Source organism: Pseudophryne corroboree, unplaced genomic scaffold, assembly GCF_028390025.1.
Source record: "Pseudophryne corroboree isolate aPseCor3 unplaced genomic scaffold, aPseCor3.hap2 scaffold_334, whole genome shotgun sequence".
NCBI classification, from domain to species: Eukaryota; Metazoa; Chordata; class Amphibia; order Anura; family Myobatrachidae; genus Pseudophryne; species Pseudophryne corroboree.
In genome coordinates, this window is record NW_026970002.1 from 25,842 (window position 1) to 52,979 (window position 27,138).

The 27,138-nt window shown below is 46.8% G+C and overlaps 17 non-coding genes and 3 pseudogenes across 17 annotated transcripts; 11 read left to right on the forward strand and 9 right to left on the reverse strand.

Moving 5' to 3' along the window:
* Positions 1-3,309: 3,309 nt before the first annotated feature.
* LOC135019147 (U1 spliceosomal RNA) lies at positions 3,310-3,473 on the reverse strand. The gene has a single exon (XR_010216742.1). It is a non-coding gene; the product is annotated as a U1 spliceosomal RNA (small nuclear RNA).
* Positions 3,474-4,128: 655 nt separating this feature from the next.
* Positions 4,129-4,291, reverse strand: LOC135019352 (U1 spliceosomal RNA). The gene has a single exon (XR_010216929.1). It is a non-coding gene; the product is annotated as a U1 spliceosomal RNA (small nuclear RNA).
* A 152-nt stretch (positions 4,292-4,443) lies between these two features.
* On the reverse strand, positions 4,444-4,607 carry LOC135019253 (U1 spliceosomal RNA). Its single transcript, XR_010216845.1, has one exon. It is a non-coding gene; the product is annotated as a U1 spliceosomal RNA (small nuclear RNA).
* A 9,213-nt stretch (positions 4,608-13,820) lies between these two features.
* LOC135019397 (U1 spliceosomal RNA) lies at positions 13,821-13,983 on the reverse strand. The gene has a single exon (XR_010216969.1). It is a non-coding gene; the product is annotated as a U1 spliceosomal RNA (small nuclear RNA).
* A 152-nt stretch (positions 13,984-14,135) lies between these two features.
* Positions 14,136-14,299, reverse strand: LOC135019244 (U1 spliceosomal RNA). Its single transcript, XR_010216836.1, has one exon. It is a non-coding gene; the product is annotated as a U1 spliceosomal RNA (small nuclear RNA).
* A 675-nt stretch (positions 14,300-14,974) lies between these two features.
* Positions 14,975-15,137, reverse strand: LOC135019324 (U1 spliceosomal RNA). The gene has a single exon (XR_010216912.1). It is a non-coding gene; the product is annotated as a U1 spliceosomal RNA (small nuclear RNA).
* Positions 15,138-15,289: 152 nt separating this feature from the next.
* LOC135019168 (U1 spliceosomal RNA) lies at positions 15,290-15,453 on the reverse strand. The gene has a single exon (XR_010216762.1). It is a non-coding gene; the product is annotated as a U1 spliceosomal RNA (small nuclear RNA).
* A 593-nt stretch (positions 15,454-16,046) lies between these two features.
* Positions 16,047-16,174, reverse strand: LOC135019448 (U1 spliceosomal RNA; annotated as a pseudogene).
* A 144-nt stretch (positions 16,175-16,318) lies between these two features.
* LOC135019487 (U5 spliceosomal RNA) lies at positions 16,319-16,434 on the forward strand. The gene has a single exon (XR_010217036.1). It is a non-coding gene; the product is annotated as a U5 spliceosomal RNA (small nuclear RNA).
* Positions 16,435-16,704: 270 nt separating this feature from the next.
* On the forward strand, positions 16,705-16,820 carry LOC135019504 (U5 spliceosomal RNA). The gene has a single exon (XR_010217053.1). It is a non-coding gene; the product is annotated as a U5 spliceosomal RNA (small nuclear RNA).
* A 264-nt stretch (positions 16,821-17,084) lies between these two features.
* Positions 17,085-17,200, forward strand: LOC135019474 (U5 spliceosomal RNA). Its single transcript, XR_010217023.1, has one exon. It is a non-coding gene; the product is annotated as a U5 spliceosomal RNA (small nuclear RNA).
* Positions 17,201-17,474: 274 nt separating this feature from the next.
* Positions 17,475-17,590, forward strand: LOC135019479 (U5 spliceosomal RNA). The gene has a single exon (XR_010217028.1). It is a non-coding gene; the product is annotated as a U5 spliceosomal RNA (small nuclear RNA).
* Positions 17,591-17,865: 275 nt separating this feature from the next.
* On the forward strand, positions 17,866-17,981 carry LOC135019491 (U5 spliceosomal RNA). The gene has a single exon (XR_010217040.1). It is a non-coding gene; the product is annotated as a U5 spliceosomal RNA (small nuclear RNA).
* Positions 17,982-18,255: 274 nt separating this feature from the next.
* LOC135019462 (U5 spliceosomal RNA) lies at positions 18,256-18,371 on the forward strand. Its single transcript, XR_010217012.1, has one exon. It is a non-coding gene; the product is annotated as a U5 spliceosomal RNA (small nuclear RNA).
* Positions 18,372-18,646: 275 nt separating this feature from the next.
* LOC135019516 (U5 spliceosomal RNA) lies at positions 18,647-18,762 on the forward strand. The gene has a single exon (XR_010217064.1). It is a non-coding gene; the product is annotated as a U5 spliceosomal RNA (small nuclear RNA).
* Positions 18,763-24,126: 5,364 nt separating this feature from the next.
* On the reverse strand, positions 24,127-24,200 carry TRNAN-AUU (transfer RNA asparagine (anticodon AUU)). Its single transcript has one exon. It is a non-coding gene; the product is annotated as a tRNA-Asn (tRNA).
* A 1,304-nt stretch (positions 24,201-25,504) lies between these two features.
* On the forward strand, positions 25,505-25,668 carry LOC135019401 (U1 spliceosomal RNA). Its single transcript, XR_010216973.1, has one exon. It is a non-coding gene; the product is annotated as a U1 spliceosomal RNA (small nuclear RNA).
* Positions 25,669-25,820: 152 nt separating this feature from the next.
* Positions 25,821-25,962, forward strand: LOC135019337 (U1 spliceosomal RNA; annotated as a pseudogene).
* A 692-nt stretch (positions 25,963-26,654) lies between these two features.
* On the forward strand, positions 26,655-26,818 carry LOC135019353 (U1 spliceosomal RNA). The gene has a single exon (XR_010216930.1). It is a non-coding gene; the product is annotated as a U1 spliceosomal RNA (small nuclear RNA).
* A 152-nt stretch (positions 26,819-26,970) lies between these two features.
* On the forward strand, positions 26,971-27,112 carry LOC135019406 (U1 spliceosomal RNA; annotated as a pseudogene).
* Positions 27,113-27,138: the final 26 nt, after the last annotated feature.

The following is a 27,138-nucleotide window of genomic DNA, read 5'->3' on the forward strand; positions in this document are numbered from 1 at the left end:
AGGGCAGTCTGGAGCGACTGCTGATGCTGACATCTGGTCCGGACTGAAGGACCTGCCAACGATTACGGACATGTCGTCTACTGTCACTGCATATGATTCTCTCACCATTGAAAGAATGGTGGAGGATTATATGAGTGACCGCATCCAAGTAGGCACGTCAGACAGTCCGTACGTATACTGGCAGGAAAAAGAGGCAATTTGGAGGCCCTTGCACAAACTGGCTTTATTCTACCTAAGTTGCCCTCCCACAAGTGTGTACTCCGAAAGAGTGTTTAGTGCCGCCGCTCACCTTGTCAGCAATCGGCGTACGAGGTTACTTCCAGAAAATGTGGAGAAGATGATGTTCATTAAAATGAATTATAATCAATTGCTCCGTGGAGACATTGACCAGCAGCAATTGCCTCCACAAAGTATACAGGGAGCTGAGATGGTGGATTCCAGTGGGGACGAATTGATAATCTGTGAGGAGGGGGATGTACACGGTGATGAATCGGAGGATGATGATGAGGTGGACATCTTGCCTCTATAGAGCCAGTTTGTGCAAGGAGAGATTTATTGCTTCTTTTTTGGTGGGGGTCCAAACCAACCCGTCATTTCAGTCACAGTCGTGTGGCAGACCCTGTCACTGAAATGATGGGTTGGTTAAAGTGTGCATGTCCTGTTTATACAACATAAGGGTGGGTGGGAGGGCCCAAGGCAATTCCACCTTGCACCTCTTTTTTCCTTTATTTTTCTTTGCGTCATGTGCTGTTTGGGGAGTGTTTTTTGGAAGGGCCATCCTGCGTGACACTGCAGTGCCACTCCTAGATGGGCCAGGTGTTTGTGTCGGCCACTTGGGTCGCTGAGCTTAGTCACACAGCTACCTCATTGCGCCTCTTTTTTTCTTTGCGTCATGTGCTGTTTGGGGAGTGTTTTTTGGAAGGGCCATCCTGCGTGACACTGCAGTGACACTCCTAGATGGGCCAGGTGTTTGTGTCGTCCACTTGGGTCGCTGAGCTTAGTCACACAGCTACCTCATTGCGCCACTTTTTTTCTTTGCGTCATGTGCTGTTTGGGGAGTGTTTTTTGGAAGGGCCATCCTGCGTGACACTGGAGTGCCACTCCTAGATGGGCCAGGTGTTTGTGTCGGCCACTTGGGTCGCTGAGCTTAGTCACACAGCTACCTCATTGCGCCTCTTTTTTTCTTTGCGTCATGTGCTGTTTGGGGAGTGTTTCTGGAAGGGCCATCCTGCGTGACACTGCAGTGCCACTCCTAGATGGGCCAGGTGTTTGTGTCGGCCACTTGGGTCGCTGAGCTTAGTCACACAGCTACCTCATTGCGCCTCTTTTTTTCTTTGCGTCATGTGCTGTTTGGGGAGTGTTTTTTGGAAGGGCCATCCTGCGTGACACTGCAGTGCCACTCCTAGATGGGCCAGGTGTTTGTGTCGGCCACTTGGGTCGCTGAGCTTAGTCACACAGCTACCTCATTGCGCCTCTTTTTTTCTTTGCGTCATGTGCTGTTTGGGGAGTGTTTTTTGGAAGGGCCATCATGCGTGACACTGCAGTGCCACTCCTAGATGGGCCAGGTGTTTGTGTCGGCCACTTGGGTCACTGAGCTTAGTCATCCAGCGACCTCGGTGCAAATTTTAGGACTAAAAATAATATTGTGAGGTGTGAGGTGTTAAGAATAGACTGAAAATTAGTGGAAATTATGGTTATTGAGGTTAATAATACTTTGGGATCAAAATGACTCCCAAATTCTATGATTTAAGCTGTTTTTTAGGGTTTTTTGAAAAAAACACCCGAATCCAAAACACACCCGAATCCGACAAAAAAAATTCGGTGAGGTTTAGCCAAAACGCGTTCGAACCCAAAACACGGCCGCGGAACCGAACCCAAAACCAAAACACAAAACCCGAAAAATTTCCGGTGCACATCTCTAGTGGCCATGCCATGTCACTGTGCAGGAGCCAGCACCGCTCACACACTAGTCCCCGGTGCAGCCCCCAACCCCCGGGACACCCGGAGCAACAAAATGTAGATTCAGGCCACCAGGCCACGCCCCTACCTATGAAACCATGCCTCCTTTTTACCATTGCGCTGCTTATCTGCGCGCACTGCATTACAATCTCCCTCGCCACCTCTCTGGGTGTCACCAGTGATAGTGACACCTCTGCCATGCTTGTAGCAGCTGGTCCTAAGATCTACACCTCAAGCCCTGAGTGTTTGCCCTTGTGACTTGTTGATCATCATAGCAAAGCAGATGCTTACAGAAAACTGCAGGGGCTTAGATTGAAAATAAAAAAAATTGATGGGTATAAGGTAGAGAGGAGCGGGTTCGGTTCTCCGAGAACCGAATTCCCCACGAACCCCACGAACTCCTCCTCCGAGGCAGGCTCGGTTGTTCCCGCCTGACTCGGAAAACCTGAACAAGGGAAAATGTCATCATCCCGCTGTCGGATTCTCGCGAGATTCGGATTCCATATAAAGCGCTGCGCGTTGCCGCCATTTTTACTCGTGCATTGAAGAGAGAGCGGAGAGGACGTGGCTATGTTCTCTCAGTGGAAATCTCAATATCAGTGCTCAGTATCAGTGGATACTTATTGCTGCTCAGTAATACTAGTAGTGTGTCTCTCCTGCTCAGTGTCAGTTCTCAGTAGTATCCTCATCAGTGCTCAGTATCACTGCTCATTGTCTTGTGCTGCATTGTTGTGCTCAGCATACTACAGTACATTACTAATAGTCCAGTGCTGCATCTTGCTGCTCAGTGTCAGTTCTAGTATCCTCATCAGTGCTCACTATCACTGCTCATTGCATTGTGGTGTTCTGTATACTACAGTAACATAGTAATATAGTAACATATAGTAACATAGTTTTTGAGGTTGAATAGAGGCAAATTGCCCATCGTGTTCAACCTGTTTTAAGTTGTGATGATTCTACATACTTGCTGAATAATGTTTTATGACTAGTTAGCTACTACAACTCATGTTACCCCCGGATTAACCATGTTGATATTTTAAGTATTATAACCTTGGATAGCTTTTTCATTCAGAAATGTATCCATTCCATTTTTAAATCCAATTACAGAGTCCGCCATTACCACCTTCCCTGGCAGGGAATTCCACATCCTGATTGCCCTAACAGTGAAGATCATAGTATCTCACCTGGCAGGTAAGTAGGAGTTGGGCCAGAGCTGTGGAGGATTGCTGCTCGGGCACCCCCTGTCAAATGAAGGAGATCCAACTGAGGCAGCACAAGGGAACTCTCGAAAGAAGAACAAGGCTAGAGGAAGATCTGAGACAAAGAAATCTGACTTTTACCAGAGCTGACCAGAGGAAAGCACAAACACAGTCCCCCACTACCACAAATAATGCAGTCGAGTTTCCCACATTTGGGGAAATCACAGGGGTCAGCATACCCAGAATGCAATGAATGAACCTCACCCTGGGAGAACAATCTTCATGACCATGGTATCGCCTATGCAAAATAAGTATGATTTGGGATAGGGCTGGGGAGGGCCGCTGCTCAGGCACATCTCTGTCAAGTAAAGGAGATTCAACTGAGGCAGCACAAGGGAACTCTCATCTGGGGACAACAACTGCAGGGAGAACACATATTTTCAGATGAACATGGGAGGGCAGAAGGCTGCCTAATACTGAAGCACCCCCAAACAACAAACCAAATGCAACAACTAGTACAAGCATTCCTGGGGGAAGTTCTGCAGAAGACGGATTTGCATACGGTGATGTCATCCAAGCAGTGGGCCAAAGTTGGCTGGATCCCTCATCTGCATATGAAAAGAGAAAAGGGGTATGCAGGGCATGGCGGCCTTTTGCGGCGCTTGGATGACCCTTAGTTCGCATTAAACACCCCCACCCTCCTTCGGTGTGGGGCTCATGTTGACAATGCCCCAGCCCCTGAAGCATTCAAGCTGATTTCTTACAGCAGCTTGGCACTGTAACAGCTCCAGAGCTGCTCTGTAAGGCAAGTAAAAGGGTGTGTAGTTTGCATTGTGCATTGGAAGGCACAAAGTAAGCAGACAGGAGGAGAAGTCAGGATAGTGCACAAGGGTATAAAAGGGAGGGGCTCAAGAAAAAAGAAGTGGAAACAGACAGCAAACTAGGCTGGAGAGAGACCTGAGACAAAGAGATCTGAATTATACGAGAGCCGACCAGGGGAAACACAAATTATGCAGTCAAGTTTCCCACATTTGGGGAAATCGCAGGGGCAGCACACCCAGAGTGCAATGGGTGAGCCTTGCCCTGGAAGAAGCACCTTCATGATCATAGTATCTCACCTGGCAGGTAAGTAGGAGTTGGGCTTGAGCTGGGGAGGGTCGCTGCTCGGGCACCCCCCTGTCAAGTGAAGGAGATCCAACTGAGGCAGCACAAGGGAACTCTCGAAAGAAGAACAAGGCTAGAGGAAGATCTGAAACAAAGAAATCTGACTTTTACCAGAGCTGACCAGAGGAAAACACAAACACAGTCCCCCACTACCACAAATAATGCAGTCGAGTTACCCACATTTGGGGAAATCACAGGGGTCAGCATACCCAGAATGCAATGAATGAACCTCACCCTGGGAGAATAATCTTCATGACCATGGTATCTCATATGCAAAATAAGTATGATTTGGGATAGGGCTGGGGAGGGCCGCTGCTCAGGCACATCTCTGTCAAGTAAAGGAGATTCAACTGAGGCAGCACAAGGGAACTCTCATCTGGGGACAACAACTGCAGGGAGAACACATATTTTCAGATGAACATGGGAGGGCAGAAGGCTGCCTAATACTGAAGCACCCCCAAACAACAAACCAAATGCAACAACTAGTGCAAGCATTCCTGTTTGTTTCTGAAGCCAACTTTGACCCACTGCTTGGATGACATCACCATATGCAAATCCATCTGCTGCAGGCCTTCCCCCAGGAATGCTTGCACTCTTTATATGAAATCCGAATCTCGCGAGAATCCGACAGCGGGATGATGACATTTTCCCTTGTTCAGGTTTTCCGAGTCAGGCGGGAACAACCGAGCCTGCCTCGGAGGAGGAGTTCGTGGGGTTCGTGGGGAATTCGGTTCTCGGAGAACCGAACCCGCTCCTCTCTACCTTATACCCATCAATTTTTTTTATTTTCAATCTAAGCCCCTGCAGTTTTCTGTAAGCATCTGCTTTGCTATGATGATCAACAAGTCACAAGGGCAAACACTCAGGGCTTGAGGTGTAGATCTTAGGACCAGCTGCTACAAGCATGGCAGAGGTGTCACTATCACTGGTGACACCCAGAGAGGTGGCGAGGGAGATTGTAATGCAGTGCGCGCAGATAAGCAGCGCAATGGTAAAAAGGAGGCATGGTTTCATAGGTAGGGGCGTGGCCTGGTGGCCTGAATCTACATTTTGTTGCTCCGGGTGTCCCGGGGGTTGGGGGCTGCACCGGGGACTAGTGTGTGAGCGGTGCTGGCTCCTGCACAGTGACATGGCATGGCCACTAGAGATGTGCACCGGAAATTTTTCGGGTTTTGTGTTTTGGTTTTGGGTTCGGTTCCGCGGCCGTGTTTTGGGTTCGAACGCGTTTTGGCTAAACCTCACCGAATTTTTTTTGTCGGATTCGGGTGTGTTTTGGATTCGGGTGTTTTTTTCAAAAAACCCTAAAAAACAGCTTAAATCATAGAATTTGGGAGTCATTTTGATCCCAAAGTATTATTAACCTCAATAACCATAATTTCCACTAATTTTCAGTCTATTCTTAACACCTCACACCTCACAATATTATTTTTAGTCCTAAAATTTGCACCGAGGTCGCTGGATGACTAAGCTCAGTGACCCAAGTGGCCGACACAAACACCTGGCCCATCTAAGAGTGGCACTGCAGTGTCACGCATGATGGCCCTTCCAAAAAACACTCCCCAAACAGCACATGACGCAAAGAAAAAAAGAGGCGCAATGAGGTAGCTGTGTGACTAAGCTCAGCGACCCAAGTGGCCGACACAAACACCTGGCCCATCTAGGAGTGGCACTGCAGTGTCACGCAGGATGGCCCTTCCAAAAAACACTCCCCAAACAGCACATGACGCAAAGAAAAAAAGAGGCGCAATGAGGTAGCTGTGTGACTAAGCTCAGCGACCCAAGTGGCCGACACAAACACCTGGCCCATCTAGGAGTGGCACTGCAGTGTCACGCAGGATGGCCCTTCCAAAAACACTCCCCAAACAGCACATGACGCAAAGAAAAAAAGAGGCGCAATGAGGTAGCTGTGTGACTAAGCTCAGCGACCCAAGTGGCCGACACAAACACCTGGCCCATCTAGGAGTGGCACTGCAGTGTCACGCAGGATGGCCCTTCCAAAAAACACTCCCCAAACAGCACATGACGCAAAGAAAAAAAGTGGCGCAATGAGGTAGCTGTGTGACTAAGCTCAGCGACCCAAGTGGACGACACAAACACCTGGCCCATCTAGGAGTGTCACTGCAGTGTCACGCAGGATGGCCCTTCCAAAAAACACTCCCCAAACAGCACATGACGCAAAGAAAAAAAGAGGCGCAATGAGGTAGCTGTGTGACTAAGCTCAGCGACCCAAGTGGCCGACACAAACACCTGGCCCATCTAGGAGTGGCACTGCAGTGTCACGCAGGATGGCCCTTCCAAAAAACACTCCCCAAACAGCACATGACGCAAAGAAAAATAAAAGAAAAAAGAGGTGCAAGGTGGAATTGCCTTGGGCCCTCCCACCCACCCTTATGTTGTATAAACAGGACATGCACACTTTAACCAACCCATCATTTCAGTGACAGGGTCTGCCACACGACTGTGACTGAAATGACGGGTTGGTTTGGACCCCCACCAAAAAATAAGCAATAAATCTCTCCTTGCACAAACTGGCTCTATAGAGGCAAGATGTCCACCTCATCATCATCCTCCGATTCATCACCGTGTACATCCCCCTCCTCACAGATTATCAATTCGTCCCCACTGGAATCCACCATCTCAGCTCCCTGTATACTTTGTGGAGGCAATTGCTGCTGGTCAATGTCTCCACGGAGCAATTGATTATAATTCATTTTAATGAACATCATCTTCTCCACATTTTCTGGAAGTAACCTCGTACGCCGATTGCTGACAAGGTGAGCGGCGGCACTAAACACTCTTTCGGAGTACACACTTGTGGGAGGGCAACTTAGGTAGAATAAAGCCAGTTTGTGCAAGGGCCTCCAAATTGCCTCTTTTTCCTGCCAGTATACGTACGGACTGTCTGACGTGCCTACTTGGATGCGGTCACTCATATAATCCTCCACCATTCTTTCAATGGTGAGAGAATCATATGCAGTGACAGTAGACGACATGTCCGTAATCGTTGGCAGGTCCTTCAGTCCGGACCAGATGTCAGCATCAGCAGTCGCTCCAGACTGCCCTGCATCACCGCCAGCGGGTGGGCTCGGAATTCTGAGCCTTTTCCTCGCACCCCCAATTGCGGGAGACTGTGAAGGAGGAGCTGTTGACCGATCAAGTTCCGCTTGACTTGATAATTTTCTCACCAGCAGGTCTTTGAACCCCTGCAGACTTGTGTCTGCCGGAAAGAGAGATACAACGTAGGTTTTAAATCTAGGATCGAGCACGGTGGCCAAAATGTAGTGCTCTGATTTCAACAGATTGACCACCCGTGAATCCTGGTTAAGCGAATGAAGGGCTCCATCCACAAGTCCCACATGCCTAGCGGAATCGCTCTGTCTTAGCTCCTCCTTCAATGTCTCCAGCTTCTTCTGCAAAAGCCTGATGACGGGAATGACCTGACTCAGGCTGGCAGTGTCTGAACTGACTTCACGTGTGGCAAGTTCAAAAGGTTGCAGAACCTTGCACAACGTTGAAATCATTCTCCACTGCGCTTGAGACAGGTGCATTCCACCTCCTATATCGTGGTCAGATGTATAGGCTTGAATGGCCTTTTGCTGCTCCTCCATCCTCTGAAGCATATAGAGGGTTGAATTCCACCTCGTTTCCACTTCTTGCTTCAGATGATGGCAGGGCAGGTTCAGGCGTTTTTGGTGTTGCTCCAGTCTTCTGTACGTGGTGCCTGTACGCCGAAAGTGTCCCGCAATTCTTGTGGCCACCGACAGCATCTCTTGCACGCCCCTGTCGTTTTTTAAATAATTCTGCACCACCAAATTCAAGGTATGTGCAAAACATGGGACGTGCTGGAATTTGCCCAGATATAATGCACGCACAATATTGCTGGCGTTGTCCGATGCCACAAATCCACAGGAGAGTCCAATTGGGGTAAGCCATTCTGTGATGATCTTCCTCAGTTGCCGTAAGAGGTTTTCATCTGTGTGCGTATTCTGGAAAGCGGTGATACAAAGCGTAGCCTGCCTAGGAAAGAGTTGGCGTTTGCGAGATGCTGCTACTGGTGCCGCCGCTGCTGTTCTTGCGGCGGGAGTCAATACATCTACCCAGTGGGCTGTCACAGTCATATAGTCCTGAGTCTGCCCTGCTCCACTTGTCCACATGTCCGTGGTTAAGTGGACATTGGGTACAACTGCATTTTTTAGGACACTGGTGAGTCTTTTTCTGAGGTCTGTGTACATTTTCGGTATCGCCTGCCTAGAGAAATGGAACCTAGATAGTATTTGGTACCGGGGACACAGTACCTCAATCAAGTCTATAGTTGGCTCTGAAGTAATGATGGATACCGGAACCACGTTTCTCACTGCCCAGGATGCCAAGGCCTCAGTTATCCGCTTTGCAGCAGGATGACTGCTGTGATATTTCATCTTCCTCGCAAAGGACTGTTGGACAGTCAATTGCTTGGTGGAAGTAGTAAAAGTGGTCTTACGACTTCCCCTCTGGGATGACCATCGACTCCCAGCAGCAACAACAGCAGCGCCAGCAGCAGTAGGCGTTACACTCAAGGATGCATCGGAGGAATCCCAGGCAGGAGAGAACTCGTCAGAATTGCCAGTGACATGGCCTGCAGGACTATTGGCATTCCTGGGGAAGGAGGAAATTGACACTGAGGGAGTTGGTGGGGTGGTTTGCGTGAGCTTGGTTACAAGAGGAAGGGATTTACTGGTCAGTGGACTGCTTCCGCTGTCGCCCAAAGTTTTTGAACTTGTCACTGACTTATGATGAATGCGCTGCAGGTGACGTATAAGGGAGGATGTTCCGAGGTGGTTAACGTCCTTACCCCTACTTATTACAGCTTGACAAAGGCAACACACGGCTTGACACCTGTTGTCCGCATTTCTGTTGAAATACTTCCACACCGAAGAGCTGATTTTTTTGGTATTTTCACCAGGCATGTCAATGGCCATATTCCTCCCACGGACAACAGGTGTCTCGCCGGGTGCCTGACTTAAACAAACCACCTCACCATCAGAATCCTCCTTGTCAATTTCCTCCCCAGCGCCAGCAACACCCATATTCTCCTCATCCTGGTGTACTTCAACACTGACATCTTCAATCTGACTATCAGGAACTGGACTGCGGGTGCTCCTTCCAGCACTTGCAGGGGGCGTGCAAATGGTGGAAGGTGCATGCTCTTCACGTCCAGTGTTGGGAAGGTCAGGCATCGCAACCGACACAATTGGACTCTCCTTGTGGATTTGTGATTTTGAAGAACGCACAGTTCTTTGCTGTGCTTTTGCCAGCTTAAGTCTTTTCATTTTTCTAGCGAGAGGCTGAGTGCTTCCATCCTCATGTGAAGCTGAACCACTAGCCATGAAGATAGGCCAGGGCCTCAGCCGTTCCTTGCCACTCCGTGTGGTAAATGGCATATTGGCAAGTTTACGCTTCTCCTCCGACGATTTTTATTTAGATTTTTGAGTCATTTTTTTACTGATCTTTTGTGTTTTGGATTTTACATGCTCTGTACTATGACATTGGGCATCGGCCTTGGCAGACGACGTTGATGGAATTTCATCGTCTCGGCCATGACTAGTGGCAGCAGCTTCAGCACGAGGTGGAAGTGGATCTTGATCTTTCCCTATTTTTGGAACCTCAACATTTTTGTTCTCCATATTTTAATAGGCACAACTAAAAGGCACCTCAGGTAAACAATGGAGATGGATGGATACTAGTATACTTATGGATGACGAGTGACTGACGACACAGAGGTAGCTACAGCCGTGGACTACCGTACTGCGTCTGCTAGTATAGAGATGATAATTAATGATATAAAAAAAAATATATATATAACTACTGTAGGTATATATAATATAATGACGGACCTGGTGGACACTGTCAGCAGACTGCTAAACTACTAGTATGAAGAAGATAGAAAAAAACTTCCACCACAGGTAGGTAGGTATACAATTATGGACGAGCACTGACGACACAGAGATAGCCACAGCCGTGGCCTACCGTACTGCGTCTGCTAGTATAGAGATGATAATTAATGATATAAAAAAAAATATATATAACTACTGTAGGTATATATAATATAATGACGGACCTGGTGGACACTGTCAGCAGACTGCTAAACTACTAGTATGAAGAAGATAGAAAAAAAAAACCACCACAGTTAGGTATACAATTATGGACGAGTGACGACACAGAGGTAGGTACAGCCGTGGACTACCGTACTGCGTCTGCTAGTATAGATAATATACTAAATATATTACTACTGTAGGTATATAATATAATGACGGACCTGGTGGACACTGTCAGCAGACTCCTAAACTACTAGTATGAAGAAGATAGAAAAAAAAACCCCACCACAGGTAGGTATACAATTATGGACGAGCACTGACGACACAGAGGTAGGTACAGCCGTGGACTACCGTACTGCATCTGCTAGTATAGATAATATAATAAATATATTACTACTGTAGGTATATAATATAATGACGGACCTGGTGGACACTGTCAGCAGACTGCTAAACTACTAGTATGAAGAAGATAAAAAAAAAACCCCACCACAGGTAGGTAGGTATACAATTATGGACGAGCACTGACGACACAGAGATAGCCACAGCCGTGGACTACCGTACTGCGTCTGCTAGTATAGATAATATAATAAATATATTACTACTGTAGGTATATAATATAATGATGGACCTGGTGGACACTGTCAGTAGACTCCTAAACTACTAGTATGAAGAAGATAGAAAAAAAAAAACCACCACAGGTAGGTAGGTATACAATTATGGACGAGCACTGACGACACAGAGATAGCCACAGCCGTGGACTACCGTACTGCGTCTGCTAATATAGAGATGATAAAGATGAAAAAAAAAATATAACACTACTGCAGGTAAATATTTATATAATATATGTATGACGGACCTGCTGGACACTGTCAGCAGAATGCATTTATAGAATAAAAAAAAAACACCACAGGAGTGTTTAACTTTTTCAGGCAGACAATATACTGGTGGTCACACTGGCAGCAAAAGTGTGCACTGTACTCCTGCTATAACTGCTCCCCAGTCTCCCCCACAATTAAGCTGTGTGAGCAGTGAGCACTCAGCACAGTCAGATATACATAGATGATATATCATGCAGCACACTGAGGCTGAGCACAGATATGGTATGTGTATCGTTTTTTTTCAGGCAGAGAACGGATTATAAATAATAAAACTGGTGGTCACTATCAGCAAAACTCTGCACTACTGAGTACTCCTGACAAGTTCAACTGCTCCCCAAATTAGTAGTAAATCAAATGTCACTCGTCTCTATCTTCTAATCTAAACGGAGAGGACGCCAGCCACGTCCTCTCCCTATCAATCTCAATGCACGTGTGAAAATGGCGGCGACGCGCGGCTCCTTATATAGAATCCAAGTCTCGTGAGAATCCGACAGCGGGATGATGACGTTCGGGCGCGCTCGGGTTAACCGAGCAAGGCGAGAGGATCCGAGTCTGCTCGGACCCGAGCAAAAAAGGGTGAAGTTCGGGCGGGTTCGGATTCCGAGGAACCGAACCCGCTCATCTCTTATGGCCACCCAGCATGACGCCTCCCTTCTTGACCATGCTGTAATTGCAGTCGCACTGCAGTTCAGCGTGATCATAAAAAATGGTGTAGCCTCCTGCTGGTGCAGACTGTATGTGCGCGCAGGAAGCCGCCACCATTTTTGTGATCACAGCGGCTGAATGTGATGTCATACAGCTGCTGTGACCACGCCCCCTGTGTCTCCTCCATTGCAGACCCCATTTTGAAGCCTTGCCCCCGCACCGCTCCATCCCTGACTTGGAAATGGAGTGTTGCTGACCCCCCTCTCCCCCCCTGCCCCGATTGACAGGCAGAGGCGATCGCATTCTCTGCGGGGTGCCGCAGAAAATGCAGGCACATGCGTATGCTCTTAGCAATTTTTGCAGTTGGATCACTTATTGTGATTGCAATCCAACCTGAATCAGGCCCTATTACCTATCACAATGCGCTGCGGGCAGTACAAAATTGGTTTAATATAGGAGAAAAACCCCCAGACCTGTGCTCCTTAACTGTACCTGGTGGCTAGTGGAGCGGCTGCCCAGTAATCAGTGTCCACGCCAGTGCGCACACGGTCCACCCCCTACGGCCACGCTCCCCTTCATCAGCGGCCTCGTGATCCGGAAGGGCGGTGTGTGTGTGACTGACCTTAGGAAGAAACCGGAGCCTCCGCTGCAGTGACCCAGCAACCAGGGCACGGGAGTATACAGCGCCGCTGGGAGTGATGAAGCTGCAGTAAAGATGTCTATTAGACCTAGCCTGCTGCAGCCCTTGTAGATTCTCATAAAACAAGTTCTTCTTTTCTTGTCAAAATGAATAGCTAAGAATTGGCTTCCTGAGGCAGGCCCCTGTTAAGTGGCCTGCTACTGAAGGCACCAACTACAAACTGAGCTCCCTGTTCATGGAAGCGGGGTTATAGAGGAGGATGCGCTGAGCATCTTGGGAACAGTCAAAAGCTTTGAGTCGGTTGGTGCCTCAGATCAAGATCCTACTCTACACCCCAATGTGAATCCTTGTGGAGTCCTGTGTACCCCACAGAAGAAATTAATGTGTCACACCCATTGGCAGCAACCTTAGAATAGCTGCTGATGGGCACAATTGAGAAAGGAAGGGGGGGGGGACATTTGAATCCAGCACATAGATGCAATTCAAATATGTAATTTGTACCTTCCTATTTTAAAATATAATGGATGAACTTCACCCTGTGAGAACAATCTTCATGATCAAGAGATCTCATATGCAAAATAAGTATGAGTTGGGATAGGGCTGGGGAGGGTGGCTGCTCGGGCAGCCCCTCCCCCATCAAGTTAAGGAGATTCAACTGAGGAAGCACAAGGGAACTCTCGTCTGGGGACAACAACTGCAGGGAGACCACATCTTTTCAGATGAACATGGGAGGGCGGAAGGCTGCCTAATACTGAAGCACCATCAAATATCAAACCATATGCAACAACTAGTACAAGCATTCCTGGGGGAAGGTCTGCAGCAGACGGATTTGCATACGGTGATGTCATCCAAGCAGTGGGCCAAAGTTGGCTGGAACCCTCATCTGCATATGAAAAGAGAAAAGGGGCATGCAGGGCATGGCGGCCTTTTGCGGTGCTTGGATGACCCCTAGTTCGCATTAAACACCCCCACCCTCCTTTGGTGTGGGGCTCATGTTGGCTATGCCCCAGCCCCTGAAGCATTCAAGCTGATTTCTTGCAGCAGCTGGGCACTGTAACAGCTCCAGAGCTGCTCTGTAAGGCAACTAAAAGGGTGTGGGCCCTGCAGCACTACCTGTAGTTCGCATTGTGCGTTGGAAGGCACAAAGTAAGCAGACGGGAGAAGTCAGGATAGTGCGCAAGGGCATAGAAGGGAGTGGCTCCAGAAAAGAGAAGTGGAAACAGACAGCAAACTAGGCTGGAGAGAGACCCGAGACAAAGAGATCTGAATTATACGAGAGCCGACCAGGGGAAACACAAATTATGCAATCAAGTTTCCCACATTTGGGGAAATCACAGGAGCAGCACACCCAGAGTGCAATGGGTGAGCCTTGCCCTGGGAGAAGCACCTTCATGATCATAGTATCTCACCTGGCAGGTAAGTAGGAGTTGGGCTAGAGCTGGGGAGGGTCACTGCTCGGGCACCCCCCTGTCAAGTGAAGGAGATCCAACTGAGGCAGCACAAGGGAACTCTCGAAAGAAGAACAAGGCTAGAGGAATATATGAGACAAAGAAATCTGACTTTTACCAGAGCTGACCAGAGGAAAACACAAACACAGTCCCCCACTACCACAAAAAATGCAGGCGAGTTTCCCACATTTGGGGAAATCACAGGGGTCAGCATACCCAGAATGCAATGAATGAACCTCACCCTGGGTGAACAATCTTCATGACCATGGTGTCTCCTATGCAAAATAAGTATGATTTGGGATAGGGCTGGGAGGGCCGCTGCTCAGGCACATCTCTGTCAAGTAAAGGAGATTCAACTGAGGCAGCACAAGGGAACTCTCATCTGGGGACAACAACTGCAGGGAGAACACATATTTTCAGATGAACATGGGAGGGCAGAAGGCTGCCTAATACTGAAGCACCCCCAAACAACAAACCAAATGCAACAACTAGTGCAAGCATTCCTGGGGCAAGGCCTGCAGCAGATGGATTTGCATATGGTGATGTCATCCAAGCAGTGGGTCAATGTTGGCTTCAACCCTCATCTGCATATGAAAAGAGAAAAGGGGCGTGCAGGGCATGGCGGCCTTTTGCGGTGCTTGGATTACCCCTAGTTCGCATTAAACACCCCCACCCACCTTTGGTGTGGGGCTCATGTTGGCCATGCCCCATCCCCTGAAGCATTCAAGCTGATTTCTTGCAGCAGCTGGGCACTGTAACAGCTCCAGAGCTGCTCTTTAAGGCAAGTAAAAGATTGTGTGGGCCCTGCAGCACTACCTGTAGTTTGCATTGTGCATTGGAAGGCACAAAGTAAGCAGACGGGAAGAGAAGTCAGGATAGTGCACAAGGGTATAGAAGGGAGGGGCTCAAGATAAAAGAAGTGGAAACAGACAGCAAACTAGGCTGGAGAAAGACCTGAGACAAAGAGATCTGAATTATACGAGAGCCGACCAGAGGAAACACAAATTATGCAGTCAAGTGTCCCACATTTGGGGAAATCGTAGGAGCAGCACACCCAGAGTGCAATGGGTGAGCCTTGCCCTGGGAGAAGCACCTTCCTGATCATAGTATCTCACCTGGCAGGTAAGTAGGAGTTGGGCTAGAGCTGGGGAGGGTCGCTGCTCGGGCACCCCCCTGTCAAGTGAAGGAGATCCACCTGAGGCAGCACAAGGGAACTCTCGAAAGAAGAACAAGGCTAGAGGAAAATCTGAGACAAAGAAATCTGAGTTTTAACAGAGCTGACCAGAGGAAAGCACAAACACAGTCCCCCACTACCACAAATAATGCAGTCGAGTTTCCCACATTTGGGTAAATCACAGGGGTCAGCATACCCAAAATGCAATGAATGAACCTCACCCTGGGAGAACAATCTTCATGACCATGGTATCTCCTATGCAAAATAAGTATGATTTGGGATAGGGCTGGGGAGGGCCGCTGCTCATGCACATCTCTGTCAAGTAAAGGAGATTCAACTGAGGCAGCACAAGGGAATTCTCATCTGGGGACAACAACTGCAGGGAGAACACATATTTTCAGATGAACATGGGAGGGCAGAAGGCTGCCTAATACTGAAGCACCCCCAAACAACAAACCAAATGCAACAACTAGTGCAAGCATTCCTGGGGGAAGTTCTGCAGAAGACGGATTTGCATACGGTGATGTCATCCAAGCAGTGGGCCAAAGTTGGCTGGAACCCTCATCTGCATATGAAAAGAGAAAAGGGGTATGCAGGGCATGGCGGCCTTTTGCGGCGCTTGGATGACCCTTAGTTCGCATTAAACACCCCCACCCTCCTTCGGTGTGGGGCTCATGTTGGCCATGCCCCATCCCCTGAAGCATTCAAGCTGATTTCTTGCAGCAGCTTGGCACTGTATCAGCTCCAGAGCTGCTCTGTAAGGCAAGTAAAAGGGTGTGGGCCCTGCAGCACTACCTGTAGTTTGCATTGTGCATTGGAAGGCACAAAGTAAGCAGACAGGAGGAGAAGTCAGGATAGTGCACAAGGGTATAAAAGCGAGTTTCCCACATTTGGGAAAATCACAGGGGTCAGCATACCCAGAATGCAATGAATGAACCTCACCCTGGGAGAACAATCTTCATGACCATGGTATCTCCTATGCAAAATAAGTATGATTTGGGATAGGGCTGGGGAGGGCCGCTGCTCAGGCACATCTCTGTCAAGTAAAGGAGATTCAACTGAGGCAGCACAAGGGAACTCTCATCTGGGGACAACAACTGCAGGGAGAACACATATTTTCAGATAAAAATCTTGGTCATGCTCTGGTTTCTCTTCAGAACGAACAAATCTTTCGCCTTTTATTAAAGATTTCCGTGGAGAGGAGCAAAACCGAGTTTTATCTCAATTTTTGCATGCCCCATCTTTTTGGGGTTTCTTTTATCGGTTTAAAGATAGAATGAGTGTGCTTTAATGTAAGCTCATTTGCATAGAAATGACAGTAAATGTTTGTTTCTTTTCAAACAGAACTTTCTTGACCATGCTACTTGCTTGAAAGATCTGGGAGCACATGGAATACAGTACAAACCATGCTTATAGCAAGGAGAAGCCAGGTGAGAAATCTGCTTACTTTCAAGTTGGGCGCTCACTTTGATCTGAATGAGGACTGCTGACACAGCATTTAGGCGACAGGTGGAATCTTGGTCATGCTCTGGTTTCTCTTCAGAACGAACAAATCTTTCGCCTTTTATTAAAGATTTCTGTGGAGAGGAGCAAAACTGAGTTTTATCTCAATTTTTGCATGCCCCATATTATTGGGGTTTCTTTTATCAGTTTCTTGTTAGCTTTAATGTAAGTTTATTTGCATAACAATGACTATAAATGTCTGTTTCTTTTCAAGCAGAACTTTCTTGACCATTCTAATTGCTTGAAAGATCTGGGAGCACATGGAAAAGAGTACAAACCATGCTTATAGCAAGGGGAAGCCTGGTGAGAAATCTGCTTTCTTTCTTTCAAATTGGGTGCTCACTTTGCGCTGAATGAGGACTGCTGGCATGGCACTCAGGCGACAGGTGGAATCTTAGTCATACTCTGGTTTCTCTTCAAAACGAACAGATCTTTCGCCTTTTACTAAAGATTTCCGTGGAGAGGAGCAAAACTGAGTTTTATCTCAATTTTTGCATGCTCCGTCTTATTGGGGTTTCTTTTATCGGTTTAAAGATAGAACGAGTGTGCTTTAATGTAAGCTCATTTGCATAGAAATGACAGTAAATGTTTGTTTCTTTTCAAACAGAACTTTCTTGACTATACTAAATGCTTGAAAGATCTGGGAGCACATGGAAAAGAGTACAAACCATGTTTATAGCAAGGGGAAGCCTGGTGAGAAATCTGCTTTCTTTCTTTCAAATTGGGTGCTCACTTTGAGCTGAATGAGGACTGCTGGCATGGCACTCAGGCGACAGGTGGAATCTTGGTCATGTTCTGGTTTCTCTTCAGAACGAACAAATCTTTCGCCTTTTACTAAAGATTTCCGTGGAGAGGAGCAAAACTGAGTTTTATCTCAATTTTTGCATGCCCCATCTTATTGGGATTTTATTTTATCGGTTTAAAGATAGAACGAGTGTGCTTTAATGTAAGCTCATTTGCATAGAAATGACAGTAAATGTTTGTTTCTTTTCAAACAGAACTTTCTTGACCACACTAATTGCTTGAAAGATCTGGGAGCACATGGAAAAGAGTACAAACCATGTTTATAGCAAGGGGAAGCCTGGTGAGAAATCTGCTTTCTTTCTTTCAAATTGGGTGCTCACTTTGAGCTGAATGAGGATTGCTGGCATGGCACTCAGGCGACAGGTGGAATCTTGGTCATGCTCTGGTTTCTCTTCAAAACGAACAGATCTTTCGCCTTTTACTAAAGATTTCCGTGGAGAGGAGCAAAACTGAGTTTTATCTCAATTTTTGCATGCTCCGTCTTATTGGGGTTTCTTTTATCGGTTTAAAGATAGAACGAGTGTGCTTTAATGTAAGCTCATTTGCATAGAAATGACAGTAAATGTTTGTTTCTTTTCAAACAGAACTTTCTTGACTATACTAATTGCTTGAAAGATCTGGGAGCACATGGAAAAGAGTACAAACCATGTTTATAGCAAGGGGAAGCCTGGTGAGAAATCTGCTTTCTTTCTTTCAAATTGGGTGCTCACTTTGAGCTGAATGAGGACTGCTGGCATGGCACTCAGGCGACAGGTGGAATCTTGGTCATGTTCTGGTTTCTCTTCAGAACGAACAAATCTTTCGCCTTTTACTAAAGATTTCCGTGGAGAGGAGCAAAACTGAGTTTTATCTCAATTTTTGCATGCCCCATCTTATTGGGGTTTTATTTTATCGGTTTAAAGATAGAACGAGTGTGCTTTAATGTAAGCTCATTTGCATAGAAATGACAGTAAATGTTTGTTTCTTTTCAAACAGAACTTTCTTGACCACACTAATTGCTTGAAAGATCTGGGAGCACATGGAAAAGAGTACAAACCATGTTTATAGCAAGGGGAAGCCTGGTGAGAAATCTGCTTTCTTTCATTCAAATTGGGTGCTCACTTTCAGCTGAATGAGAACTGCTGGCATGGCACTCAGGCGACAGGTGGAATCTTGGTCATGCTCTGGTTTCTCTTCAGAACTAACAAATATTTCGCCTTTTATTAAAGATTTCCGTGGAGAGGAGCAAAACTGAGTTTTATCTCAATTTTTGCATGCCCCATATTATTGGGGTTTCTTTTATCAGTTTAAAGACAGAACGAGTGTGCTTTCTTGTTAGCTTTAATGTAAGTTTATTTGCATAACAATGACAGTAAATGTTGTTTCTTTTTAAACAGAACTTTCTTGACAATGCTACTTGCTTAAAGGTCTGGGAGCACATGGAAAACAGTACAAACCATGCAGTATCACAAGAGCCTTTATTTGATCTTTCATGAAGATAGAGCAGAATTGAGGACACGTCAACAATTTCTGCCGAAGGTGGTTCATCTTTCCACATGGTGCCTTTGGCCACTGACACCTTCGTTGAGTCAAAGTCTCTGGTTGTGGTCAGAACTTTGAAAATGTATGTCACCAGAACGGTTCAGATTAGGAAAACAGAGGCTCTGTTTGTCCTGTATGCTCCCAACAGGATTTGGTGTCCTGCTTCCATGCAGACCATTATGCGCTGGATCTGTGGTAAGATTCAGCATGCTCGTTCCACGGCAGGATTGCCGTTACTGAAGTAGGTGAAGACCCATTCTACTAGAAAGGTGGGTTCATCCTTGGCAGCTGGTCGGGGAGTCTCGGCATTGCAACTTTGCCGAGCAGCTATTTAGTAAACACTTTTGCTAAGTTTTACAAGTTTGATACCTTGGCTGATGATAACCTTAAGTTGGGTCATTCGGTGCTGCAGAGTCGTACGCACTCTCCCACCCGTTCAAGAGCTTTGGTATAACCCCATGGTTCTTAATGTGACCCCAGCATCCTCTAGGTCGTATGAGAAAATAGGATTTTAATACCTACCGGTAAATCCTTTTCTCTTAGTCTGTAGAGGATGCTGGGCACCCGTCCCAGTCCATACTGTGTCTGCAGTTATTACTTGTGGTTATACACATGTTGTGTTATGGTTCTGGTCAGCTTTTTGCTGCAATTGTTCATGCCGTTGGCTTGTGTTCTGCTGAATGCCACGTTCTGCGGAATGTTTAAGGTGTGAGCTGGTAAGATGCTCACCTTAGTTTAACAATAAATCCTTTCCTCGAAATGTCCGTCTCCCTGGGCACAGTTCCTATAACTGGAGTCTGGAGGAGGGGCATAGAGGGAGGAGCCAGTTCACACCCTTTGAAAGTCTTAAAGTGCCCATGTCTCTTGCGGATCCCGTCTATACCCCATGGTTCTTAATGTGACCCCAGCATCCTCTACGGACTAAGAGAAAAGAATGCCCTTGCGCACTATCCTGACTTCTCCTCCCGTCTGCTTACTTTGTGCCTTCCAACGCACAATGCGAACTACAGGTGGTGCTGCAGGGCCCACACCCTTTTACTTGCCTTACAGAACAGCTCTGGAGCTGTTACAGTGCCCAGCTGCTGCAAGAAATCAGCTTGAATGCTTCAGGGGATGGGGCATGGCCAACATGAGCCCCACACCAAAGGAGGGTGGGGGTGTTTAATGTGAACTAGGGGTCATCCAAGCACTGCAAAAGGCCGCCATGCCCTGCATGCCCCTTTTCTCTTTTCATATGCAGATGAGGGTTCCAGTCAACTTTGGCCCACTGCTTGGATAACATCACCGTATGCAAATCCGTCTGCTGCAGACCTTCCCCCAGGAATGCTTGTACTAGTTGTTGCATATGGTGCTTCAGTATTAGGCAGCCTTCCGCCCTCCCATGTTCATCTGAAAAGATGTGGTCTCCCTGCAGTTGTTGTCCCCAGACGAGAGTTCCCTTGTGCTTCCTCAGTTGAATCTCCTTAACTTGACGGGGGAGGTGCTGCCCGAGCAGCCCTCCCCAGCCCTATCCCAACTCATATTTATTTTGCATATGAGATCTCTTGATCATGAAGATTGTTCTCACAGGGTGAGGTTCATCCATTATATTTTAAAATAGGAAGGTACGAATTACATATTTGAATTGCATCTATGTGCTGGATTCAAATGTCCCCCCCCCCTTCCTTTCTCAATTGTGCCCGTCAGCAGCTATTCTAAGGTTGCTGCCAATGGGTGTGACACATTAATTTCTTCTGTGGGGTACACTGGACTCCACAAGGATTCACATTGGGGTGTAGAGTAGGATCTTGATCTGAGGCACCAACCGGCTCAAAGCTTTTGACTGTTCCCAAGAAGCTCAGTGCATTCTCCTCTATAACCCCGCTTCCATGAACAGGGAGCTCAGTTTGTAGTTGGTGCCTTCAGTAGCAGGCCAATTAACAGGGGCCTGCCTCAGGCAGCCTATTCTTAGCTATTAATTTTGACAAGAAAAGAAGAACTTGTTTTATGAGAATCTACAAGGGCTGCAGCAGGCTAGGTCTAATAGACATCTTTACTGCAGCTTCATCACTCCCAGCGGCGCTGTATACTCCCGTGCCCTGGTTGCTGGGTCACTGCAGCGGAGGCTCCGGTTTCATCCTAAGGTCAGTCACACACACACCACCCTTCCGGATCACGAGGCCGCTGCTGAAGGGGAGCGAGGCCGTAGGGGGTGGGCCGTGTGCGCACTGCGGTGGACACTGATTACTGGGCAGCCGCTCCACTAGCCACCAGGTACAGTTAAGGAGCACAGGTCTGGGGGTTTTTCTCCTATATTAACCCAATTTTGTACTGCCCGCAGCGCATTGTGATAGGTAATAGGGCCTGATTCAGGTTGGATTGCAATCACAATAAGCGATCCAACTGCAAAAATTGCTAAGAGCATACGCATGTGCCTGCATTTTCTGCGGCACCCCGCAGAGAATGTGATCGCCTCTGCCTGTCAATCGGGGCGGGGAAGGGGGGGAGAGGTGGGTCAGCAACACTCCATTTCCAAGTCAGGGATGGAGCGGTGCGGGGGCAAGGCTTCAAAATGGGGTCTGCAACGGAGGAGACACAGGGGGCGTGGTCACAGCGACTGTATGACATCACATTCAGCCGCTGTGATCACAAAAATGGTGGCGGCTTCCTGCGCGCACATACAGTTTGCACCAGCAGGAGCCTACACCATTTTTTATGATCACGCTGAACTGCAGTGCGACTGCAATTACAGCATGGTCAAGAAGGGAGGCGTCATGCTGGGTGGCCATGCCCTGTCACTTTGCAGGAGCCAGCACCGCTCACACACTAGTCCCCGGGTGCAGCCCCAACCCCCGGGACACCCGGAGCAACAAAATGTAGATTCAGGCCACCAGGCCACGCCCCTACCTATGAAACCATGCCTCCTTTTTACCATTGCACTGCTTATCTGCGCGCACTGCATTACAATCTCCCTCGCCACCTCTCTGGGTGTCACCAGTGATAGTGACACCTCTGCCATGCTTGTAGCAGCTGGTCCTAAGATCTACGCCTCAAACCCTGAGTGTTTGCCCTTGTGACTTGTTGATCATCATAGCGAAGCAGATGCTTACAGAAAACTGCAGGGGCTTAGATTGAAAATAAAAAAATTGATAGGGTATAAGGTAGAGAGGAGCGGGTTCGGTTCTCCGAGAACCGAATTCCCCACGAACTCCACGTGGTTTACACTGGTCCGAGGCAGGCTCGGTTGTTCCCGCCTGACTCGGAAAACCTGAACAAGGGAAAATGTCATCATCCCGCTGTCGGATTCTCGCGAGATTCGGATTCCATATAAAGAGCTGCGCGTTGCTGCCATTTTTACTCGTGCATTGAAGAGAGAGCGGAGAGGACGTGGCTATGTTCTCTCAGTGGAAATCTCAATATCAGTGCTCAGTATCAGTGGTTACTTATTGCTGCTCAGTAATACTAGTAGTGTGTCTCTCCTGCTCAGTGTCAGTTCTCAGTAGTATCCTCATCAGTGCTCAGTATCACTGTTCATTGTCTTGTGCTGCATTGTGTTGCTCAGCATAATACAGTACATTACTAATAGTCCAGTGCTGCATCTTGCTGCTCAGTGTCAGTTCTAGTATCCTCATCAGTGCTCACTATCACTGCTCATTGCATTGTGGTGTTCTGTATACTACAATAACATAGTAATATAGTAACATAGTTTTTGAGGTTGAATAGAGGCAAATTGCCCATCGTGTTCAACCTGTTTTAAGTTGTGATGATTCTACATACTTGCTGAATAATGTTTTATGACTAGTTAGCTACTATAACTCATGTTACCCCCGGATTAACCATGTTGATATTTTAAGTATTATAACCTTGGATAGCTTTTTCATTCAGAAATGTATCCATTCCTTTTTTAAATCCAATTACAGAGTCCGCCATTACCACCTTCCCTGGCAGGGAATTCCACATCCTGATTGCCCTAACAGTGAAGAAACCTTTCCTCCATTGCGTTCTGAACTTTCCTCCAGTCGCAGCGAGTGACCACGTGTTCTTTTAATAAATAATTCCTCTGATAACTCTTTGTTATGTATCTTTACATATTTGAAGATATTAATAATATCTCCTCTTAGGCACCTCTTTTCTAGTGTATAAATATTCAGCCTAGTAAGTCTTTCCTTATAGTCCAGTACTTTAAGGCCTTTAATCAATTTAGTCTTCAGGATCTCTGACACTTCCATGAGCAGCAGAGTAGTGCAATGGAAGCATGCTGGGCCCATAACCCAGAGGTCGATTGATCGAAACTATCCTCTGCTATGTGCATTTTTTTTTTTATAATTAAAGTAATCAAAAACTGGGATTGATATTTTGGCACTTTTATTTTTACTTAAAGTACAATAACTTTTATCATTTTAATTTGTTTTAATAGTATATTGACAGCATTGTTTTCTTTAAAAAATCCACTTAATTTTCTTTACCCTATTACTGAAATGGTAATTGACAAAAACAAACTACATTGTCACCAGAAGAGCAATGCAAAATGTACAAGTGATATATGAAAATCATCTTCCATCTTGAATTTCAATGATGCATTGGGACAACAATTTGTGAGAAACATCTTCACCCATAAAGAAAGATTTTCTTAATTCCTTACCTGTGTGCTGATTAGATATCACCTTGTTTTCACATTAAACAGACTTCCCCATGAGGAAGCAGCAAGGATGCAGTGACGTTTCCTGGTGTCAACCTGTATTATTTCAGTAGACATTGAAATGAGGATGCATCTTTGATGCCTTTCCAATGAAGCAAGTTTAATTCAGTAATAGGTGAAAAACCATTCCTACAAAGGTGTTAATCAGAGACTTGGCTTTGTGGACACTTTTCAGAGAGCAAATTTGTTAGCATAAACATAAAATCAGAAAATGAAGAGCTGTTTAATCACTCAATTGGACTTTTCTGCCAGCATAATTTTTTTTCTCTGCAACTCACTGCTAAATTGTGCTTCCTAGCTGTTTTTTTATAAAATCACTTAATCAAATCTAACTCTGATTACATCAGAGAAGGCCAGGTACCCTACACCATAAGGGGGGTTTTTGAAATTTTGACTTGTCTACTTAAAGATCACCAAAATCTGATTACAAGGTCAATTACATCCCTGGGTGGGATTGAACCACCAACCTTTTGGTTAATAGCCAAACATGCTAACCGATTGCGCCACAGAGACACCTTGCGAAAGTCAATACTGACAAAGGCTAATAAGCATTCATCTAGAACGTTTCCTAGAAAAACTTTAAAAAGTCAATAATCTGGAGAATTTTTGTAAGAAACACATTGGTACTTTCCCATGATGAGTGAGTGCTTCAGGATTTCTTGCACTTACATGGGCTATTAACCAAAAGGTTGGTGGTTCAATCCCACCCAGGGATGTAATTGACCTTGTCATCAGATTTTGGTGATCTTTAAGTAGACAAGTCAAAATTTCAAACCCCCTCTTATGGTGTAGGGTACCTGGCCTTCTCTGACGTAATCAGAGTTAGATTTAATTAAGTGATTTTATAAAAAACAGCTAGGAAGCACAATTTAGCAGTGGGTTGCAGAGAAAAAAATAACATTTTAAACCTACCGGTAATTTTTTTTTCTCGTAGTCCGTAGAGGATGATGGGGACTCCGTAAGGACCATGGGGGATAGACGGGCTCCGCAGCAGACATGGGCACTTTAAGAAAGACTTTAGATCTGGGTGTGCACTGGCTCCTCCCTCTATGCCCCTCCTCCATACCTCAGTTAGAGAAACTGTGCCCAGAGGAGACGGACAGTACGAGGAAAGGATTTTTGTTAATCCAAGGTCAAGATTCATACCAGCCACACCAATCACACCGTATAACTTGTGATATACTACCCAGTTAACAGTATGAAAACAACATAGCATCAGTCCAAGACCGATGAAAACTAACATATAACCCTTATGTAAGCAATAACTATATACAAGTCTTGCAGAAGTAGACCGCACTTGGGACGGGCACCCAGCATCCTCTACGGACTACGAGAAAAAGATTTACCGGTAGGTTTAAAATCTTATTTTCTCTTACGTCCTAGAGGATGCTGGGGACTCCGTAAGGACCATGGGGATTATACCAAAGCTCCCAAACGGGCAGGAGAGTGCGGATGACTTTGCAGCACCGATTGAGCAAACAGGAGGTCCTCCTCAGCCAGGGTATCAAACTTATAGAACTTTGCAAAGGTGTTTGAACCAACTTTGACCCACTGCTTGGATGACATCACCATATGCAAATCCATCTGCGGCAGGCCTTCCCCCAGGAATGCTTGCACTAGTTGTTGCATTTGGTTTGTTGTTTGGGGGTGCTTCAGTATTAGGCAGCCTTCTGCCCTCCCATGTTCATCTGAAAATATGTGTTCTCCCTGCAGTTGTTGTCCCCAGATGAGAGTTCCCTTGTGCTGCCTCAGTTGAATCTCCTTTACTTGACAGAGATGTGCCTGAGCAGCGGCCCTCCCCAGCCCTATCCCAAATCATACTTATTTTGCATAGGAGATACCATGGTCATGAAGATTGTTCTCCCAGGGTTAGGTTAATTCATTGCATTCTGGGTATGCTGACCCCTGTGATTTCCCCAAATGTGGGAAACTCAACTGCATTATTTGTGGTAGTGGGGGACTGTGTTTGTGCTTTCCTCTGGTCAGCTCTGGTAAAAGTCAGATTTCTTTGTCTCAGATCTTCCTCTAGCCTTGTTCTTCTTTCGAGAGTTCCCTTGTGCTGCCTCAGTTGGATCTCCTTCACTTGACAGGGGGGTGCCCGAGCAGCGACCCTCCCCAGCTCTAGCCCAACTCCTACTTACCTGCCAGGTGAGATACTATGATCATGAAGATGCTTCTCCCAGGGCAAGGCTCACCCATTGCACTCTGGGTGTGCTGCCCCTGCGATTTCCCCAAATGTGGGAAACTTGACTGCATAATTTGTGTTTCCCCTGGTCGGCTCTCATATAATTCAGATCTCTTTGTCTCAGGTCTCTCTCCAGCCTAGTTTGCTGTCTGTTTCCACTTCTTTTTTCTTGAGCCCCTCCCTTCTATACCCTTGTGCACTATCCTGACTTCTCCCGTCTGCTTACTTTGTGCCTTCCAACGCACAATACAAACTACAGGTAGTGCTGCAGGGCCCACACCCTTTTACTTGCTTTACAGAGCAGCTCTGGAGCTGTTACAGTGCCCAGCTGCTGCAAGAAATCAGCTTGAATGCTTCAGGGGCTGGGGCATAGCCAACATGAGCCCCACACCGAAGGAGGGTGGAGGTGTTTAATGCGAACTAGGGGTCATCCAAGCGCCGCAAAAGGCCGCCATGCCCTGCACACCCCTTTATTCTTTTCATATGCAGACGAGGGTTGAAGCCAACTTTGACCCACTGCTTGGATGACATCACCATATTCAAATCCATCTGCTGCAGGCCTTCCCCCAGGAATGCTTGCACTAGTTGTTGCATTTGGTTTGTTGTTTGGGGGTGCTTCAGTATTAGGCAGCCTTCTGCCCTCCCATGTTCATCTGAAAATATGTGTTCTCCCTGCAGTTGTTGTCCCCAGATGAGAGTTCCCTTGTGCTGCCTCAGTTGAATCTCCTTTACTTGACAGAGATGTGCCTGAGCAGCGGCCCTCCCCAGCCCTATCCCAAATCATACTTATTTTGCATAGGAGATACCATGGTCATGAAGATTGTTCTCCCAGGGTTAGGTTCATTCATTGCATTCTGGGTATGCTGACCCCTGTGATTTCCCCAAATGTGGGAAACTCAACTGCATTATTTGTGGTAGTGGGGGACTGTGTTTGTGCTTTCCTCTGGTCAGCTCTGGTAAAAGTCAGATTTCTTTGTCTCAGATCTTCCTCTAGCCTTGTTCTTCTTTCGAGAGTTCCCTTGTGCTGCCTCAGTTGGATCTCCTTCACTTGACAGGGGGGTGCCCGAGCAGCGACCCTCCCCAGCTCTAGCCCAACTCCTACTTACCTGCCAGGTGAGATACTATGATCATGAAGATGCTTCTCCCAGGGCAAGGCTCACCCATTGCACTCTGGCTGTGCTGCCCCTGCGATTTCCCCAAATGTGGGAAACTTGACTGCATAATTTGTGTTTCCCCTGGTCGGCTCTCATATAATTCAGATCTCTT